Source organism: Loxodonta africana, unplaced genomic scaffold, assembly GCF_030014295.1.
Source record: "Loxodonta africana isolate mLoxAfr1 unplaced genomic scaffold, mLoxAfr1.hap2 scaffold_375, whole genome shotgun sequence".
Lineage (NCBI taxonomy): Eukaryota > Metazoa > Chordata > Mammalia > Proboscidea > Elephantidae > Loxodonta > Loxodonta africana.
The window spans coordinates 115,595-133,699 of record NW_026975090.1 but is presented as its reverse complement, the minus strand read 5'-3'; the positions used below and the strand labels follow the sequence as shown (position 1 = coordinate 133,699).

Sequence of the window (18,105 nt, the reverse complement as noted above, 5' to 3'; positions counted from 1 at the left end):
CAGTCGAACTTCCCAGCCAACCTCTGTGCAGGATGGGAATTCACAATCCCTCCTACTCAGTACCTCTGAGCAGGACGGGATTTCTGTTTCATTGTCAGGAGAAGGCGGAATTCACCCCTCTTCAGAAAACTTACTTTCCTTTGCCTCAAACTGTCCCTCTCAGGATCTGTCACGGTCACTCTGAGAAATTCACATGGGCAGCCTGTATGGAAGTGCCCATCCTAGAGGCCCTGCCCTCCCTTCCTTGCTCCGTAGGGCTTCCTCTGACACTTGGGGTCGCATCTCCCAGGGAGTACACACCTCTGGCACTTCCAGGGATTCCAGGCCCTGGGATACTGTGGATGGGACTTGGAACTCAATCTGTTTCTTCCCATCCTCACCTTTGGTTATCTGTGTTCTGTCTTCACCAGATTTAGGAGGCCTTGTCTTCTCTTTGCTCGTTTCATCTCAGTCAGGCTTTTCTATTCCAACTCTCTGATCTCAGAACAGATCAGGTTAGACCACAGAAAAGAGAAAGACCAAGCAAACATCACTGATCTGTGCAGAAGCTGCTGGGAAGGGATTCGATTCTCATTGGTTTAGGGTTTTATGCCCACTGCTCACCGGCAGGCAGGTTCCCCCCAGAGTCTGGCTTCTGTCTGCTACCTTGTACTACAAAGAACTCAGTGACCAGCCCACCTTCACAATCACACCTCCCTTAGAGCTATCTTTGCAGAGGCTCTTTCTCAGACTTCCATGTCCCACTGAAATCCTATTTCTCTTTCCTTACAGACATTATGCTCATTCTCAGGGCCCTGAGACCTCATCTGCAGGTAAGTCTTGTCCTCTTCTCTCCTTGGCGGGGGAAGCTTTTGAGTGGGCCTCATGTCTTCGGACAGCTATCCTGGGGCTTCTTCCACCCTGGTGCCGTAGGGCTGCATCTCTCTTTGTACTAGAGGGGGCGTGGAAGGGGCACAAGGCTAAAAGAGGATGGATTTTCCAGGTGAGGTGAGTTTAAGAAGCTTGAATGAACTTCTTCCCTGAAGGGTGCATATTTTGCAGTCCAGACATCCTGCTTCTCTCAGTCTAAGAGTCCTAGCACGTCTTCAGGTGCTTTCTCCTTTGACCCTGAGGCCATGCCTGCAATCTCTGCAGCCAGGCCTCCCACATGTGTAGCAGCACCAGTAGGTGTGGTAGATTCTTCAGCCCCTGTCTCCTCCTCCAGATGCTCCTGGAGGTGCCTGGCTCTTCTTGCCAGGACTCCAGGATGCTGACCAGGGACTCAGTGTTGGTTAAAGGATGTCGGCCAGTGACCACGTGTCCTCATTTCCTTTGAAGGCTTAGGCTAGTTGCCTGGGCAGAAGACAGCCAAGGTCAGCCTGAGCCTAGACACCTAGTGACCTGTGACACTGCAGCGAGTGACAGGTGTTAATTTCCATGCTCAGGTATCCGCAGGTGGCGGATTCAGAGTGGTCGGAGGAGAAGTGTAACTAGAGATCACACACTCATGAGGGCACGGGCCCAAGGTCAGGGAAAATAGCTGAGGTCGTGGAGCTCTAGCGGAGCCAGTCTAGGGCACAGGTCTCCCTCCTGTATGTGGCAAAGAGGCGATCCATGTGCCGCCTTCTGCAGACTCTGGACTTCTGGGGCCCTGGTTGTCCGGATTTCGGCCTTGTCTTCGGAGAAGTGACGTGCATGCAGTGTGCCACCGGGGGCTGTGGCCCAGCAGAAGCAAAATCTTGACAATGGGGGCTTCAGTTGACTTTGCCTGTGCTCTCCTTTGGCTGAGTGACATCGTGTGTTTCCTAGCAGGTGAAGGCATTCGTGGAGAGAGGCGGTTTCCGTGCGTGCAGGCAAAGTGTGTGCTGAGATGAGTCGCTGGAGACTGGGGTGGACTCTTCAGACCCAGGATAGGCCTCTGGCAGGTATATGTCAATGTTTTCTGCCCATGGCACTCACCCGGATATTTGCATACAATGTTATCAGTGGAATTAGTAGTCTCCAGAGAGGCTGCCACATGTCAGCAAGCTTCACCTGGCCAGGTCCGCCCAGGATGTAGCTCCCCAATCAATCACTACTCTCTAGACCTTCCAGATAGACTAGCAGATCTTCTCTGCCCATGGGCAACCAGTAGAGCCAGAGGCCTTCTCTCTTTGCTCTTTCGTCTCTAGGCATTCTATCAGGCATTCCAAGCTGTGAAGTGCCTGGGAGGAGAAGGAAGAGATTTCAGAGAATGAACACATACAGAGAGACAGGCAAGAGACGGTGAGTGGGGATGTCTTGCCTACTGATATCCTCAGGAAAGTGGGAAAATTGGACCCTGGCCTGCTATGACAATGCCCTGAAGCAGTCCGCACCAGGGGCTCCCTTGTGCCTGCATAGCCTTTCCCAGGGTGTGCTCAAATCCTGTGGCCACTAGGTGTCCTGGGTCACAATGGAGGGCCCTGTGTCATCTGCCTGTTGGGCTGGATCTCTGCCATTGGCTGAGTCTTGTCACCAGGCCCATCATAAGCTCTGCCCACTCTTCCTGTGGGGGGACTGTCTCCATGGTGATGGCAAAGAAGCCTGAGTTCCGCCCACCTGGCCTTGACTTCACCTACCTGGCCTGCTGACCCTCACTCAGACCTCTGTGTTGATCAAAATGAATGTCCGCCAGTGGCCAGGTGTCAGCATCTGGGATAAAGGATTGGGGACCTTGCCTGGGGCAGAAGGCAGCCTAGGTCTGTGGGTACCTGGAAGTCTTGTGACTTCTGCCGCTGCTGCCAGTGACAGATGGTGACTCCCACACTCACATATCCCCTGGTGGCAGAAGGATAGTGATGGGCGGAGAAACATGGCTCCGGAGCACACTTTAAATGCGGCACCAGCCAAAGGCCAGGGCAAGGAGTGGACGTCGTGGAGCTTAATTGCAAGCCAGTGAAGGGCCCAAGGATTTCTCCTATATGTGGCAAACAGGTCATCCGTGTCCCCACGTCCATAAACCATTGGACTGCAGTGCCAGACTGCCAGGATTTCGGCCTTGCCATTGGAGCCCGTCCACATACGCTGCGTTGCACCGGAGGCGGGGACATGTAGACAGCAAAAATTTGGAAAATGGCATCATCTCTTCAATTTCCCTAGCATTGGCCTTTTTCAGTGGCATGCTTTGTTTCCTAGTAGGATAAGGCACTGACGGAGAAAGGCAGGAGTATGTGTGTAGGAAAGGTGTGTGCCGAAAGGGTGACGACGTTGAGACCACGTTGGGATCTTTAGTCCCAGGAAAGGCCCCTGGCAGGTGTGGGTCAATGTTCTCTGCTCATCCGAGTTGGCGGGGGAGGTTTTCACCAAACAAAGCAGCAGTGGAATTATTCGTAGCCTGAGAGGTTGCATCTGCCCACAAGCTCCACCTGGCCAGGGTCCGCCCCTACTGTATTGCCCATGTCAATCAACAGAAGCTAAGACCTTCCAGAGAGACTACCTGCTATTGTCTACCCACCGGGAAGCGGTCCAGCCAGAAGCCTCCCCCGTTTCATCTCCAGGCTCTCTGTCAGGCCCCTCATACTTGTGATGTGTCTCAGGGGTAGAAGGAAGAGATTTCTCTGAATGAACACATCCAGAGAGGAGCCATAGATGCTGAGGAAGGGCGCCTTGTCTACTGATATCCTAGCGTAAGTGTAAAAGAGGTACCTGCCTGCTGTCCCAGTGTGTCGAACGTGTCCACATCAGGGGTTGGCTACTGTAAAATTATTCCCTGGTGCCCTCGATTTTGTGGCCAAAGACACGAGGGGCCGTTGTGTGTCCATGGGTACAATGGAGGGCTCTGCGGAACGGGCTGGTTAGGCTGGACTTCTCCTATTGGCTCAGTGTTTGTGACTCGTCCCCGTCAGAAGTTCCGCCCAGCCTTCTGGTGGCTGTCTCCATGAGGATTGGGAAAGAAGCCCTAGGCCCCGCACTCGGCCTTCACCTGGCCTACCTGGCCTCTTTACCCTCATCTAGACCGCTCTGTGCATGAAAGAAAGGATGTCGGCCACTGACCAAGCATCCTCATTTCCTTGGAAGTATTAGGCTCCTTGCGTGGGCAGAAGACAGCCAAGGTCAGCCTGAGCCTAGACACCTAGTGACCTGTGACACTGCAGCCAGCGATAGATGTTGATGTCCACGCTCAGGTATCCGCAGTTGACGGATTCAGAGTGGTCAGAGGAGAAGTGTAACTAGAGATCACACACTCATGAGGGCACGGGCCAAAGGTCAGGGAAAATAGCTGAGGTCGTGGAGCTCTAGCGGAGCCAGTCAAGGGCCCAGGCCTCCCTCCTGTACGTGGCAAAGAGGTGTCACCTTCCGCAGAGTATGCTGCCACCCGCAGACTCTGGACTGCTGGGGCCCTGGATGCCCGGATTTCGGCCTTGTGTTTGGAGAAGTGACGTGCATGCAGTGTGCCACCGGGGGCTGTGGCCCAGCAGAAGCAAAATCTTGAAAATGGGAGCTTCAGTTGACTTTGCGTGTTCTCTCCCTTGGCTGAGTGCCATCCTGTGTTTCCTAGCAGGAGAAGGCATTCGTGGAGAAAGGCAGATTCCATGTGTGCAGGCAAAGTGTGTGCTGACATGATGAGACCCTGGAGACCAGGGTGGACTCTTCAGACCCAGGACAGGCCTCTGGCAGGTATGTGTCAATGTTTTCTGCCCGTGGCACTCAACCGGGTATTTGCATACAGTGTCATCAGCAGAATTAGTAGTCTCCGGAGAGGCTACCACATGTCAGCAAGCTTCACCTGGCCAGAGTCCACCCGTGATGTAGCTCCCCAATCAGTCACTACTGTCTAGACCTTCCAGATAGACTAGCAGATCTTCTCTGCCCATGGGCAACCAGTAGAGCCAGAGGCCTTCCCCCTTTGCTCTTTCGTCTCTAGGCTCTCTATCAGGCACTCCAAGCTGTGAAGTGACTCAGGGAGAGAAGGAAGAGATTTCAGAGAATGAACACATACAGAGAGAGAGGCAAGAGATGCTGAGTGGGGATGTCTTGCGTACTGATATCCTCAGGAAAGTGGGAAAATTGGACCCTGGCCTGCTCTGCCAATGCCGTGAAGCAGTCCACTCCAGGGGCTCCCTTGTGCCTGCATAGCCTTTCCCAGGGTGTGCTCAAATCCTGTGGCCACTAGGTGTCCTAGGTCACAATGGAGGACCCTGTGTCATCTGCCTGGCGGACTGGATCTCTGCCATTGGCTGAGTCTTGTCACCAGGCCCATCATAAGCTCTGCCCACTCTTCCGGTGGGGAGACTCTCTCCATGGTGATGGCAAAGAAACCTTAGTCCTGCCCACCTGGCCTTCACTTCACGTACCTGGCCTGCTGACCCTCACTCAGACCTCTGTGTTGATCAAAATGAATTTCCGCCAGTGGCCCGGTGTCAGCGTCTGGTATAAAGGATTCGGGACTGTGCCTGAGGCAGAAGGCAGCCTAGGTCTGCGGGTACCTGGAAGTCTAGTGACTTGTGACGCTGCTGCCAGTGACAAATGGTGACTCCCACACTCACATATCCCCTGGTGGCAGAAGGATAGTGATGGGTGGAGAAACATGGCTCCGGAGCACACGTTCAGTGGGGCACCGGCGAAATGCCAGGGCCAGTAGTGGACGTCGTGGAGCTGTATGGCGAGCCAGTGAAGGGCCTAAGGATTTCTCCGATGAGGCAAAATGCAGATCAAGCCAAGGAACACAAAGATAAAGCAGCTGAAGAAATTAAAAAGGTTACTCAAGAACATAATTAAAAATTTAATAAGCTGTAAGAAACCATAGAGAGACTGCAATCAGAGATTGAGAAGATTAACAATAAAATTACAGTTAGAAAACTCAATAGAAAGTAAGAAGAGCACAATTGAGGAATTGGAAGGCAGAATTACTGAGATTGAAGATCAAATTCTTGGGACTAATATATTTGATGAGAAAGCAGATAAAAGAATTTTAAATGAAGAAATCCAAAGAATCATGTGGGACTTTATCAAGAGAAATAACTATGAGTGATTTCAGTACCAGAACAGGGAGGGCTAACAGAAAATACAAAGGGAACTGTTGAAGATTTGTTGGCAGAAAACTTCCATGATATCATGAAAGATGCTCATCGAATTCCACATAAGGTAGATCTCAAAAGAAAGTGACCGAGACACATAATAATCAAACTTGCCAAAATCAAATATAAAGAGAATTTTAAGAGAGGCTAGGGATAAAGGAAGTCACCAACAAAGGAGAGTAAATAATAAAAAACTTGGACTACTCAGCAGAAATCATGCAGGCAAGAAGGCAAAGGGATGACTTACACAAAATATTGAAGGAAAAAAATTGCCAGCCAGGAATCAAACCATAACCGTGGCCCTCTGGCCCTCTGGCCCTCTGGCCTTAGCCCTCTAACTCTAGGCCCTAAGCCCTGAGCCCCAAAGCCCCTAAGACCCTAAGCCCTTAGGTCCTAACCCCCAAGGCCCTAAACTCTAACCCTAACCCAAACCCTAACGCCTATACCCTAAACTCTACAACCTAAACACCTACACCCCAAAACACTACACATCAAAACCCTACACACTAAACCCTATACTCTAAGCCTCAAACCCTAAACCCAAACCTCAAACCCCAAACCCTAAACCTAACCGTAAACCCTAATACCTAACCCTAACCCCTAACCACCCTAACCCTAATGACCCTAACTCTAACCCTCGAACCCTAACCCTCTAACGCTAACATGAAACCCTAATCCGAAACCTGAACCCTCTAACTCTAACCTCTAGCCCTAACCCTCTAACCCTAGCCCTAATCCTAACCCTAACCTCCAAACCCAACCCCAAACCCTAAACCTCAAATCCCTAGCCCTAAACCTAAGAATGAGCCTAAGCCTAACCCTATCACTTAACTCTAAACCCTAAACCATAACACTTAAAACCCTAACACGCAAAACCCTAACACCCTTAGCCCTAACACATTTAACCCTAACACCCTAAACGCCAAAACCCTAAACACTAACACCCTTAACCCCAACCCCTAACCCCTAAACCCTAAACTTAAACACTAAACCGTCAAACCCTCTAACCCTAATACCCTAAACCCTAACCCCAGCCCCCAGCCTTAAAGCTCACTCTAAGCCTTAAACCTTAAGCCCTAAACCCTAGGCTCTAAGCCCTAAGCCCTAAACTCTAAATCCTAAAACCCTAAACTCTAAGCCCTAAGCCTAACCCTCTAATCCTAAACCCCAAAACCTTACCCCAAACCCCTAAACCTTAAGCCCTAGCCCTAACCCCTAACCCTAATCCTCTAAGCCTAACCCTCTAACCCTAACTCTCTAACCCTAACCACAACACCAACCCCAACCTCTGAACCCTGAAACCCTAACCCCCTAACCCCAAGCTTCTGAACCCTAAGCCTAAACCCTCTAACCCTAAACCCTAACCTTCACCCCCTCACACCCTCACCTTCTCACTCCCTCACTCTATAATCTTCTCACCTCTAACCCCCTCACCCTCTAACCCCTGACCCTCTAACTCCCTCAATCTCTAACCCCCAACCCTCTAGACCCCAACCCTCTAACACCCACCCTCTAACCCCAAACCACATATCCCAAACAAACCCAACACCAACCCCAACCCTAAACCTAACCTCTAACTCCTAAAACCTAACCCAAACCCTAACGACTAAACCCCAAAACCCTAAACCCCAAACTGCAACCCCTAACACCTAACCTGTAACTCCAAACTCTAACTTCAAACCCTAAACCTAACCCTAACACCTAACCCCAACCAAAAAATCCTAACCCTAAACTCTAACCCCAAACCCTAACAACCCTAACCCTAACATCCCTAACCCCAAACCCTAACCGTTTTTGTTAGCAGCCGTAGCACATAACCACTAGCCACCAGGGTTTCCACGAGCAGTCACAGGAATAGACATATGCACATCCGTGTTCACTGCAACATTATTCACAGTAGCAAAAAGATGGGAACAACCTAAGTGCTCGTCCACAGAGGAATGGATAAACAAACTACGGTACATACACACAGTGGAACACTACACGACAATAAAGACCAATGATGAATCTCCGAAACATCTCACACCATGGATGAATCTGGGGCGCATCACACTGACTAAGTCAATCACAAAATGACATATACAGTGAGAGACCACTATCATAAAAACTCATGAAAACATTTACGCACAGAAACAATCCTTGATGTTCACCAGGGAGACGAAGAGTGGGTAGAGAAAAGCCAACTAAACAATAACCAAAAAAACCAAACCCACTGCTGTCGAGTCAATTCCAGCTCATAGCGATCCTACAGGACAGATTAGAACTGCCCCATAGAGTTTCCAAGGAGTGCCTGGTGGATTCGAACTGCAGACCTTTGGTTAGCACCGATGGCTCTTAACCGCTACGCCACCAGGGTTTCCAACCAAACAACAGATCGGTGGTAACTCTGGCGAAGGAAAGACGGTACACAAGACTGGGGAATCAACCTCAGCCTCACTCTAACCCTAACCCTAAACCACTTGTGCCCGAGCCTAGTAACCCCAGCCCTAACCCCAACCCCCAACCACCTAAAACCTATACCCCTAAACCTAACTCCCAAACCTCTAACCCCCAAACCCTAACCCCTAACCCTAATCCTCTAACCCTTCTGCATCTCTGGGCCTCTCGACTCTCCGTCTATTTTCTCCCTCGAAATCGTACTAACACTCAGTGGAATTTTGAAGTTTGAGCTGTGCTTTGCTTCTTGATGTCTCCACCGGTCCCATCAAGGCACTGCATCATTTGCTCTGCTTCACTATTCAGTTCCAAAACCAAGGCTTAGAATCGCCTGACACTGAACTTCAGCGATTCGGTGCAAGGCCGCGAGAGGGCGCGCGCACCGCCGGTTCTGTTCTGCCCACCAGGCCCTCCGAGCACCGGAACCTCCTGGACCTAAGCCGGGACGACCTGGGTACCGCTGCAGTGGCGACAGCAGAAGCTTTTCTTCCCGAGGGACCCAAGGCCCCAGGGCGCTCTCTCAATACTCCCATTAATGCTATGATTATCCTAACCCACTCCTTCTGCGTGACCTAGTGGGTCCTCTACCAGGCCGAGGCTTCAGGACCCGCAGCCCCCCGCCGTGGTCACGTAGAGGAACCTGCAGGGCCGCGCCCTCCCCGCCCAAGCTCTGCCCCTCCATACCCTGATGCCCTGCAGGCCTCTACTAGGTCCCCACCCAGGGGAGAGTTGTCGCCCCGCACAGGTGGGGGGACACGAGGGAACATTCGGAAACCACCCCTAGGCACGAAGCTGACTGCCCGATTGCCGGTATTGAGACCATGTGAGCAGGGCTGCCCCGCCAACTGGAGCCTGCAGGACATCACTCACGTTTGTCAGCTTCTCACCGCCCTCTGGGCTTGGGGTCCCAGAGCAGCCAATCCCCCGGGGGGGGGCGGTCCATCCGCAGGGGCTGGAAGATCGGGTTGGTGCCCATGGCCGGAGCGCTTAAAACCCTTAGAAACCCTCATAAACCGTCAGCTCCAGACCTTCAAATGTCAGCCCGAGAGACACCTAATCTCCAACCTAAAAAAAAAAAAAAAAAAACACACCCGTTGCCATCGAGTCAATTCTGACTCATAGTGACGCTATAGGACAGAGTAGAACTGCCCCACAGTTTCCAAGGAGCGCCTGGTGGATTCAAACTGCCAACCTGGGTAACCACTACGCCACCAGGGTAACCCACTAAACCTACTGCCACCAGGGTAGAGGCTCCAAATCCCGCCAGTGTGAGGAACCCTCAAATCCCCTCAGCACCAGAGACCCCGTCCACAGTGACCGGTACACAGCGCCGCACAAACGTTTAAGTTAACAAACGACCTGGTTGCTCAGGACCCCTTCCTGCTACCCCCACCCCCGCCACCCAGAGGGGGAGCGGGACCCGGCATCCACACTGTTAACAGACACTGCATCGCTGCTGCTTCCACAAGGAGTAGGATCCCCACGCTGCTCCACAGATTCCCAGGACCCCTTCCTTTCCTGGTGGGGCCGCGCCGACGCCCCAGCCCCAAGAGTAGACCGGCCAGGCGCGGGCGCGGGGTGCCTCAGCCTCCCAGGCACAGCGCCCAAAACAATAAGGGGCAGCATGGCCTTGGGCGGGGGATCCCTCTCTCCCCTGTCCGTGGCACCCTACGGAGTCTGGTGGGGGTGGGAGGAGGAATGGGGGCGAGTGCCCCGCCCTCAGTCTGGAATCTCACCCTCCCGGACGAACTCTAGGCCTTGGTTTCCCCTCTGGCAGAGGGAGCAGGTGGGGGGCGGGGTGGGCAGGCCCCCATCCCCCAGCTTGGCCCGCAAACCCGCCCCGGGCAGAGTAGGGACCTGGGCGCAGCCCTGGACACGGCCTTTCTCCCCAAGCCCTTCAAGCCCCCAGGCCCGAGGGCACTCCGCAGCTGGATCCCGTGGCTGGACCCCCCTCCCCCGCTGCAAAGCCATGGGGATGCAAATTTCCCGGACCAGCTGAGTCTCCCGGGCCAGAGGCTCCCTCTCGCAGCCCGTAGAGTGGCTGCATCCGCCCGCCCCCACGCAGCGTCCGCCCCCGAGGATCACTCGGGATGGGGTAAGCTGGAGGGGGCGACGCGAGCTGCTAACCCAACGTCCGGACTCTCCAACCTCTGGAGCCCACGGGATGCTGGGACTGGGACCCGCACTCCTGGTGCCTTCCCTCCACACCTTCGAGGGGCCAGGCTTGTTCAGTCTGGGAGCTGGTCCCTCCACCCAGCTGCCGGAGTTTCATACCTTTCAGAGAACACGGCAGGGAAAGCAGCACGAACAGCATCCTCTCTAAGGCGCGCCATCCGGCCCGGACCCCTCACCACCCGTCCCAGCGCTTCCGGGAGTAACTGGCTAGATGGCGTGGAACATGGCTGCTGGCCCGGCCCAGCGGCCCGGGTGTGGGGCGGGCGTGGGGGGGGTTGGGCCTCCAGAGGGAAGGGTGGGGTCTAGAAGCAAGGAGAATGCCAAGGTGTGCGGGGTGAGGAGACGGGAGACGTCAGGAGAGGGCCCTCTCGCGTGCAGAGTTAAGTATTGGAGGTGCAACGGTTAAGTGCTTGGCTAACTGAAAGGTGGGCCGTTGGAACCCACCAGCTCAAGGGTTGAAAAGATCTGGAGATGGGCTCCCGTAAAGATTCTAACCAAACAAAATCCAAACCAGTTGCTGTTGAATCAATTCCGACTCATAGTGACCCTATAGGGCAGAGCAGAACTGCCCCATAGGGTTTCTAAGACTATAAGTCTTTACAGAAGCAGACTGCCATGTCTTTCTGCAAAGAACCAACTGGTAGATTCGAACTGTCCACCCTTTGGTTAGTGGCCAAGCTCTTAACCACGGGGCCACCAGGGCTGTGCCATAAAGACTGCAACCTAGGAAACCTTGTGAGGCAGTTCTAAGTTGTCATACAGGGTTGATATGAGTCAGAATCTCTTGATGGCACACAACCATGATTGTACTAAGAAAAATTCCTCCAAGCAGCTGTCTACATGACCCCTGAAGCACACATGCATGCACGCTATCAAAGCAGTGCGGCCAAAGACAGGAAATTGGAAAAGAGACATTATAGAGTGGGCAGTGAAAAGGGATTTCTGAGGGACATGCAGCTCAAGCAGAGGAGGTAGCATACAACTAAATGCCCTTCTCCTTCTATTGTTCAATGGTCTTGAGAAAGAATGTGTCCCAGGAATTAACTGTAGCCCAGGATAACTTGAAGACAGCAAATACAGAGGACCAGTCAGGATGCTTCTGCAGTGGTCAGGGTGAGGAGTGATGGTGGTAGTGCAGGTGGGAACAGTGGGCAGGCTTGAGGTGTACTTTGGAGCTTGAGCTGCCAAGAATTGCTGGTGGATCAGATGTATGGGATGAGGGGAACGGAGAATCAAAGGTGACTTCTAGAATTCAGGCTACCATGAGCGCATGGTCACCAGAGCTATTCTCTACCATGTGGAAAACCATGGAGGAACAAACTTGAGAAAATGACCAAACGATTTTTTCTGGACATGTTAGATTTGGATGTCTGAGGTCATCCAAGTGTGAAGAACAGTTCCCAGCTGTGGATACCACTCAGAGGTAGAGTAGTTTTCTGGGTTCTAAGAATTTGGAGATCATCAGCCTATAGCTGATTTGAAAGCCACTGGTGGTGCGATGATTATGCATTTGGGTGCTACCAAAAGGTCTGCAGTTTGAATCTACCAGTCACTCCTTGGAAACCCTGTGGGGAAGCTCTACTCTGTCCTATAGGGTCCCTATGAGTCAGAATCCACTCGACAGCGACTTTTTTGTTTTGTTTTAATACTAAGCTCAGAAAAGTTGTGTGTCAGGGTTGTATTTTTTCACAATACTTATTCAAGCAGTTCGAATCTACCAGCCACTCCTTGGAAACCCTATGGGTCAATTCTACTCTGTCCTTTAGGGTTGCTATGAGATAGAATCGACTCAACAGCAATGAACTTAGTCTTAGAGGAGCCCTTTGTCTGTCAAAGCTGAGAGTTTTACTTCATACTTTTTAAAACTGCCATGTCTCATGTTACGTGGCTACCCTTACAGGAGCATTTTTGGTGCTAACTTGACTTGTTCTTGGTGAAGGGCTCTGTATTCATTTTCTAGGGCTGCCATAGTAAATTACCAAAAACTCAGTGTCTTTAAAAAAACATATAATCCAAACAGTCCAAAAAGCTGGATTATATGAAGAAGAAGGGGCCTCAGGATTGGAGGAAGACTCATTAACAGCCTAGACATGCAGATGACACAACCTTGCTTACTGAAAGTGAAGACGACTTGAAGCACTTACTGATGAGGATCAAAGACTTCAGCCTTCAGTATGGATTACACTTCAACATAAAGAAAACAAAAATCCTCACAACTGGAACAATAAAAAAATCACAGTAAACAGACAAAATACTGAAGTCGTCAAGGATTTCATTTTACTTGGATCCACAATCAACACCCATGGAAGCAGCCGTCAAGAAATCAAACGACATATTTTATTGGGCAAATCTGCTACAAAAGACCTCTTTAAAGTGTTAAAAATCGAAGATGTCACTTTGAGGACTAAGGTGTGCCTGAACCAAGCCATGATATTTTCAATCACCTCATGTGCAGCTAAAGCTGGACAATGAATAAGGAAGGCAAAAGAACAGAAACTTGAATTATGTTGTTGGTGAAGAATAATGAATATACCATGGACTGCTAGAAGAATGAACACACCTGTCTTGGAAGAAGTACAGCCAGAATGCTCCTTAGAAAGGTGGGTGGCAAGACTTGGTCTCACGTCCTCTGGACATATTATCAGGAGGAATCAGTCCCTGGAAAAAGACATTGTGCTTGGTAAAGTAGACGGTCAGTGAAAAAGACAAAGATCCTCAATGAGACAGATTGAGACGGTGGCTGCAACAGTGGGCTCAAACATCGCAATGAGAAAGGCCCAGGGCTGGGCACTGTTCCGTTCTGTTGTACACAGGGTCGCTATGAGTTGGAACTGACCCAACAGCACCTAACAACAACATCATAAACTCACTAGATCTCCTGGGGATAGAATGTCATATTCAGTGTAGAATAGATAGAGTTTCTTTGTTTGTTTGTTTACCATATTTACTATCACTTACATTTGATAACTTCCACATTCTGTTGGATCGCTTTTCTTTGGAATGGATACAAACATGCATCTCTTGCAGTCTGTTGGCCAGGTAGCTAGCTTCCAAATTTCTTTGCATAGTGGAGTGGGCATGAACAGTGCTGCATCTGTTCGTTGAACCAACTCAGTGGGTATTCTGTCAGCTCCTGGAGCCTTGTTTTTCACCAGTGCCTTCAGTGTAGCTTGGACTTCTTGCTTCACTACTACCAGTTCTTGATCATATGCCACCTCATGAAATGACTGAAAGTTGACCATTTCTTTTGGTACTGTGACTCTGTGTATTCTTTCCATCTTTTGTGTGTGTGCTTTAAGTGAAACTTTACAAATCAAGTCAGTCTCTCATACAAAAATTAGTATACAGCTTGCTATGTACTCCTAGTTCCTCTCCCACTAATGAGACAGCACACTCCTTCTCTCAGCCCTGTATTCCCCATGTCCATTCAGCCACTTTCTGTCCCCCTCTGCCTTCTCATCTCCCCTCCAAACGGGAGCTGCCCACATAGTCTCATGTGTCCACTTGAGACCAGAAGGTCACTCCTCACCACTATCATTTTCCATGCTATAATCCAGTCCAATCCCTGTCTGAAGAGTTGGCTTTGGGAATAGTTCCAGTCTTGGGCCAACAGAAGGTCTGGGGATCGTGACCTCTAGGGTTCCTCTAGTCTCAGTCAGATCATTAAGTCTGATTTTTTTATGGGACTTTGAGGTCTGCATCTCACTGCTCTCGTGCTCCGTCAGGGATACTCTGTTTCGTTCCCTGTCGTAGCAGTCTTCAGTTGTAGACGGGCACCATCTAGTTCTTCTGGTCTCAGGCTGATGTAGTCTTGGATTTACGTGGCCATTTCTGTCTTTTGGACTCATAATTACCTTGTATCTTTGGTGTTCTTCATTCTCCTTTGCTCCAGGTGGGTTGAGACCAATTGATGCATCTTAGATGGCCGCTTGATAGTGTTTTTAAGACTGCAGACGCCACTCACCAAAGTGGGATGCAGAATGTTTTCTTAATAGATTTTATTATGCCAATTGACCTAGATGTCCCCTGAAAACATGGTCCCCCTACTGCTGCCCCTGCTACTCTGGCCTTTGGAGCTTTTGGTTTATTCAGGAAACTGCTTTTGGTTTAGTCCAGTTATGCTGACCTCTCCTTTATTGTATGATGTCTTTCCCTTCACCTAAAATAGTTCTTGTCTACTATCTCATTTGCGAATATCCTTCTCCCTCCCTTTCTCCCCACCCTCATAACCATCAAAGAATATTTTCTTCTCTGTTTAAACTATTTCTTGAGTTCTTATAATAGTGGTCTCATACAATATTCGTCCTTTTGCAACTGACTAATTTCACTCAGCATAATGCCCTCCAGATTCCTCCAAGCTATGAAATATTTCACGGATTCATCATTGTTCTTGATCTATGTGAAGTATTCTATCGTGTGAATGTACCACAATTTATTTATCCATTCATCTGTTGGTGGGCACCTTGGTTACTTCCATCTTTCTCCTATTGTAAACAGTGCTGCAATGAACATGGTTGTGCATATATCTGTTCATATAAAGGCTCTTATTTCTCTAAGATATATTCCAAGGAGTGGGATTGCCATATGCTATGGTAGTTCTATTTCTAGCTTTTTAAGGAAGTGCCAGATTGATTTCCAAAGTGGCTGCACCATTTTAAACTCCCACCAGCAGTGAATAAGTGTTCCAGTCTCTCTACAACCTCTCGAACATTTATTATTTTGTGATTTGGGATTAATGGCAGCCTTGTTGGAGTGAGATGGTATCTCATTGTAGTTTTGATTTACATTTCTCTAACGGCTAATGATTATGAGCATTTCCTCATGTATCTGTTACCTGCCTGAATGTCTTCTTCGTTGAAGTGCCTATTCCTATCCTTTGCCCATTTTTAAAATGGATTATTTGTCTTTTTGTTATTGAGTTTTTGCAATATCATGTAGATTTTAGAGATCAGATGCTGATCGGAAATGTTATAGCTCAAAACTGTTTCCCAGGCTGTAGGCAATCAGTTTACTCTCCTGGTGAAGACTTTGGATGAGCATAAGTGTTTGATTTTTAGGAGTTACCTAATTTCTCTTTGGGTACTTGTACATTGTTAGTAATGTTTTTTGTTACAATCCCACCCTAATCCTCTTTAACATAAAATTACAATCACAAAATGGAGGACAACTACAGAACACTGGGAATCATGGCCTAACCAACTTGGTACACACATTTTTCGGGGGGGACATAATACAATCCATGACATCCACCTTTTAGTATATTTTGGGGACTGGCTCTTTTAGTCAGAAACAGGTTGAATAAAAGTGCTTACTTACCAGCAGTTTCCCGACAGTGTTGGTGACGGATCCCCAGTTGGATACACACAATCACACTGACTGCATTTGCGGTGCCTCAGCAAGTCCCACTTGCCTTCGTAACACTGATCTCTAGAACAAAACACAGCTCTGTAAGCAAGTCAGTTAAAAATAAAGGCATTGGATATTGAACATCACTAAAGACATAAGTGCATATTGGTTCTGTGTTGGTTGCCAGAATCTAATTCTCTTAATTAATTCATATTTTTTGTAGATATTTTTCTTGCTCCATATACCCAGAGTTCTGTGTACATATAATGAACATTCTACACGTAGGTTTCTCACAAATATTACCCAATGTCATTCATTTTTTTGACCATTCACTCAATGTTCAAGAATAAATTGAAGTATAGGAAATATTCTTATGGTTATTTAACTCTAAGGATGAAGAAATTGCATAGCGGGTCTTGGCTCCCTTTAGAAATTCTCTACCTGATGCAGTTCCACACAGCAACACGGACCTTCATCTCAGCACAGGAAGAAAGACAGCTTTGTCTCAATATCTGCCACTGCTCTTCACCTTCTACTAAGGTAAAAATTCTTCAGCCTGCCAAGAGCATTGTTCAAGAATTGGCTTCAAATCTCTCCTTGAAAAGTACAGTGAAAAATCTTATAAAAATGTTAAGTTTTATTATTAGGCAAACCACTATTTTGTCAAATCATCGTCTCTATATAAATTTTTCACCACTATGTGGCTTAAGGCAGCAATCAGGTGTGTAATAATGTGTATATCATTACATTTCAAATTATAAAGTGATGTTCCAATGGTTTAAAGAGTTGGAGGGACTATTGTGGCTAGAGAATATTGAATCAAAAAATATTTTGACATGAAAGTTTCAACAACAAATATGTTCCATAACTGTAGGTGTACTTGTAGATAAATATTTAATGTAATAATTCGGATGGTTAAAAAAGACAAAAACAAATAAAAACACATTAAACAGCAGAATAAGTCAATAGATGTCTATTATCATGACAGATACAAACAGAAAACAAAGAATAAAAAATAAGTGCAGCAGAGGTTACCAGCATTATGTAAAAGAGAGGAGCATCTTGACACCGAAATAAAATAGCTAGATGCTTCAAAATGTGCATCCAGCAGCTTTTCCTTTTAGCAGGTGTTGCAATTTCTGATTTATTGGAATTAAACTAGTTGTCCATGTCATTCACGTATTATTTTAGTGCAATAAATCATTTTACAAGTCCCATGCTGTAGAAAAAATGCTTAAATCATTACATAAACATAGCTTTGCTCACAACTCTTCCCATTCTGAATCCATTACTTTTCCCTTTACCACTTCCTAAATAGCTTTGAAAATCTTCGCAAAGCTGTAAACCCAAGTTCTAGTCCCACCACCATTTTATGTGATACTGATCACTCTGTATCCCTGTGAAGTCTTTTTTTTTTTTTTTTACCTCGTCACTATTGTCGACTCAACATGTTTACTGCCTTATTGCGCTCTTTACCTGTTGTTGAAGCCTTGGTATTTACTTTCAAATGTCTTTCTTATTTCTCTACCTTAACAGTTAAAACAGTGTTTCATTTTATTTGCTGTTGTTGTTTTCTTTTATTATATTTCTTCTTGTCCACTCAGAGTTCAGGCATGATTAAACATATGGGTAATTACATTTTTGTGGAGACAGAATGGGATTTAGAATCAAGTTTCAATTACCCGGGTTTTACTTCCTTCATTGACTAGCTGTATATCGGCAATACTTACTGACTATAAAACTTAATTTCAACATTTGTAAAACAGGTTACAATCTATGCTTTTTTTAGATATATACATTTTTTAAAATTTCAAAATATAAATTCACCAAAAATGATGTTAACATTTAGATTTTTCTTGTGATAAAAAAACTAAACCAAACCTGTTGTCATCAAGTTGATTCCAACTCATACCGACTCTATAGGACAGAGGAGAGCTGCGCCATAAGGGCTTCCAAGGAGTGGCTGGTGGATTTGAACTGTCGGCCTTTTGGTTAGCAGCCAGGTTGTAATCCACTACATCACCAGGACTCCTTTCTTGTAATAAGTCAGATAAATTGATAAGCTTATATTCCAGCTATGTATTTAGTGCATGAAATATGTCAAAGAGAATTATGTAATGTTTAAAAGTTT

General features: G+C 48.0%; 1 long non-coding RNA gene across 4 annotated transcripts in view; it reads left to right on the top strand.

Annotated features, from left to right (window-relative positions):
- LOC135229554 (uncharacterized) overlaps window positions 1-5,293 on the top strand; it is a 56,939-nt gene extending 51,646 nt beyond the window's left edge. For 2 of the 4 annotated variants that reach the window (XR_010320241.1, XR_010320239.1), the window contains 2 exons: window positions 772-812; window positions 1,789-5,293. This is a non-coding gene — a long non-coding RNA (uncharacterized LOC135229554). The remainder of the gene's footprint in view (window positions 1-771; window positions 813-1,788) is intronic. The other 2 variants (XR_010320240.1, XR_010320242.1) reach the window with 2 other exon arrangements.
- The last annotated feature ends 12,812 nt before the right edge of the window (window positions 5,294-18,105 follow it).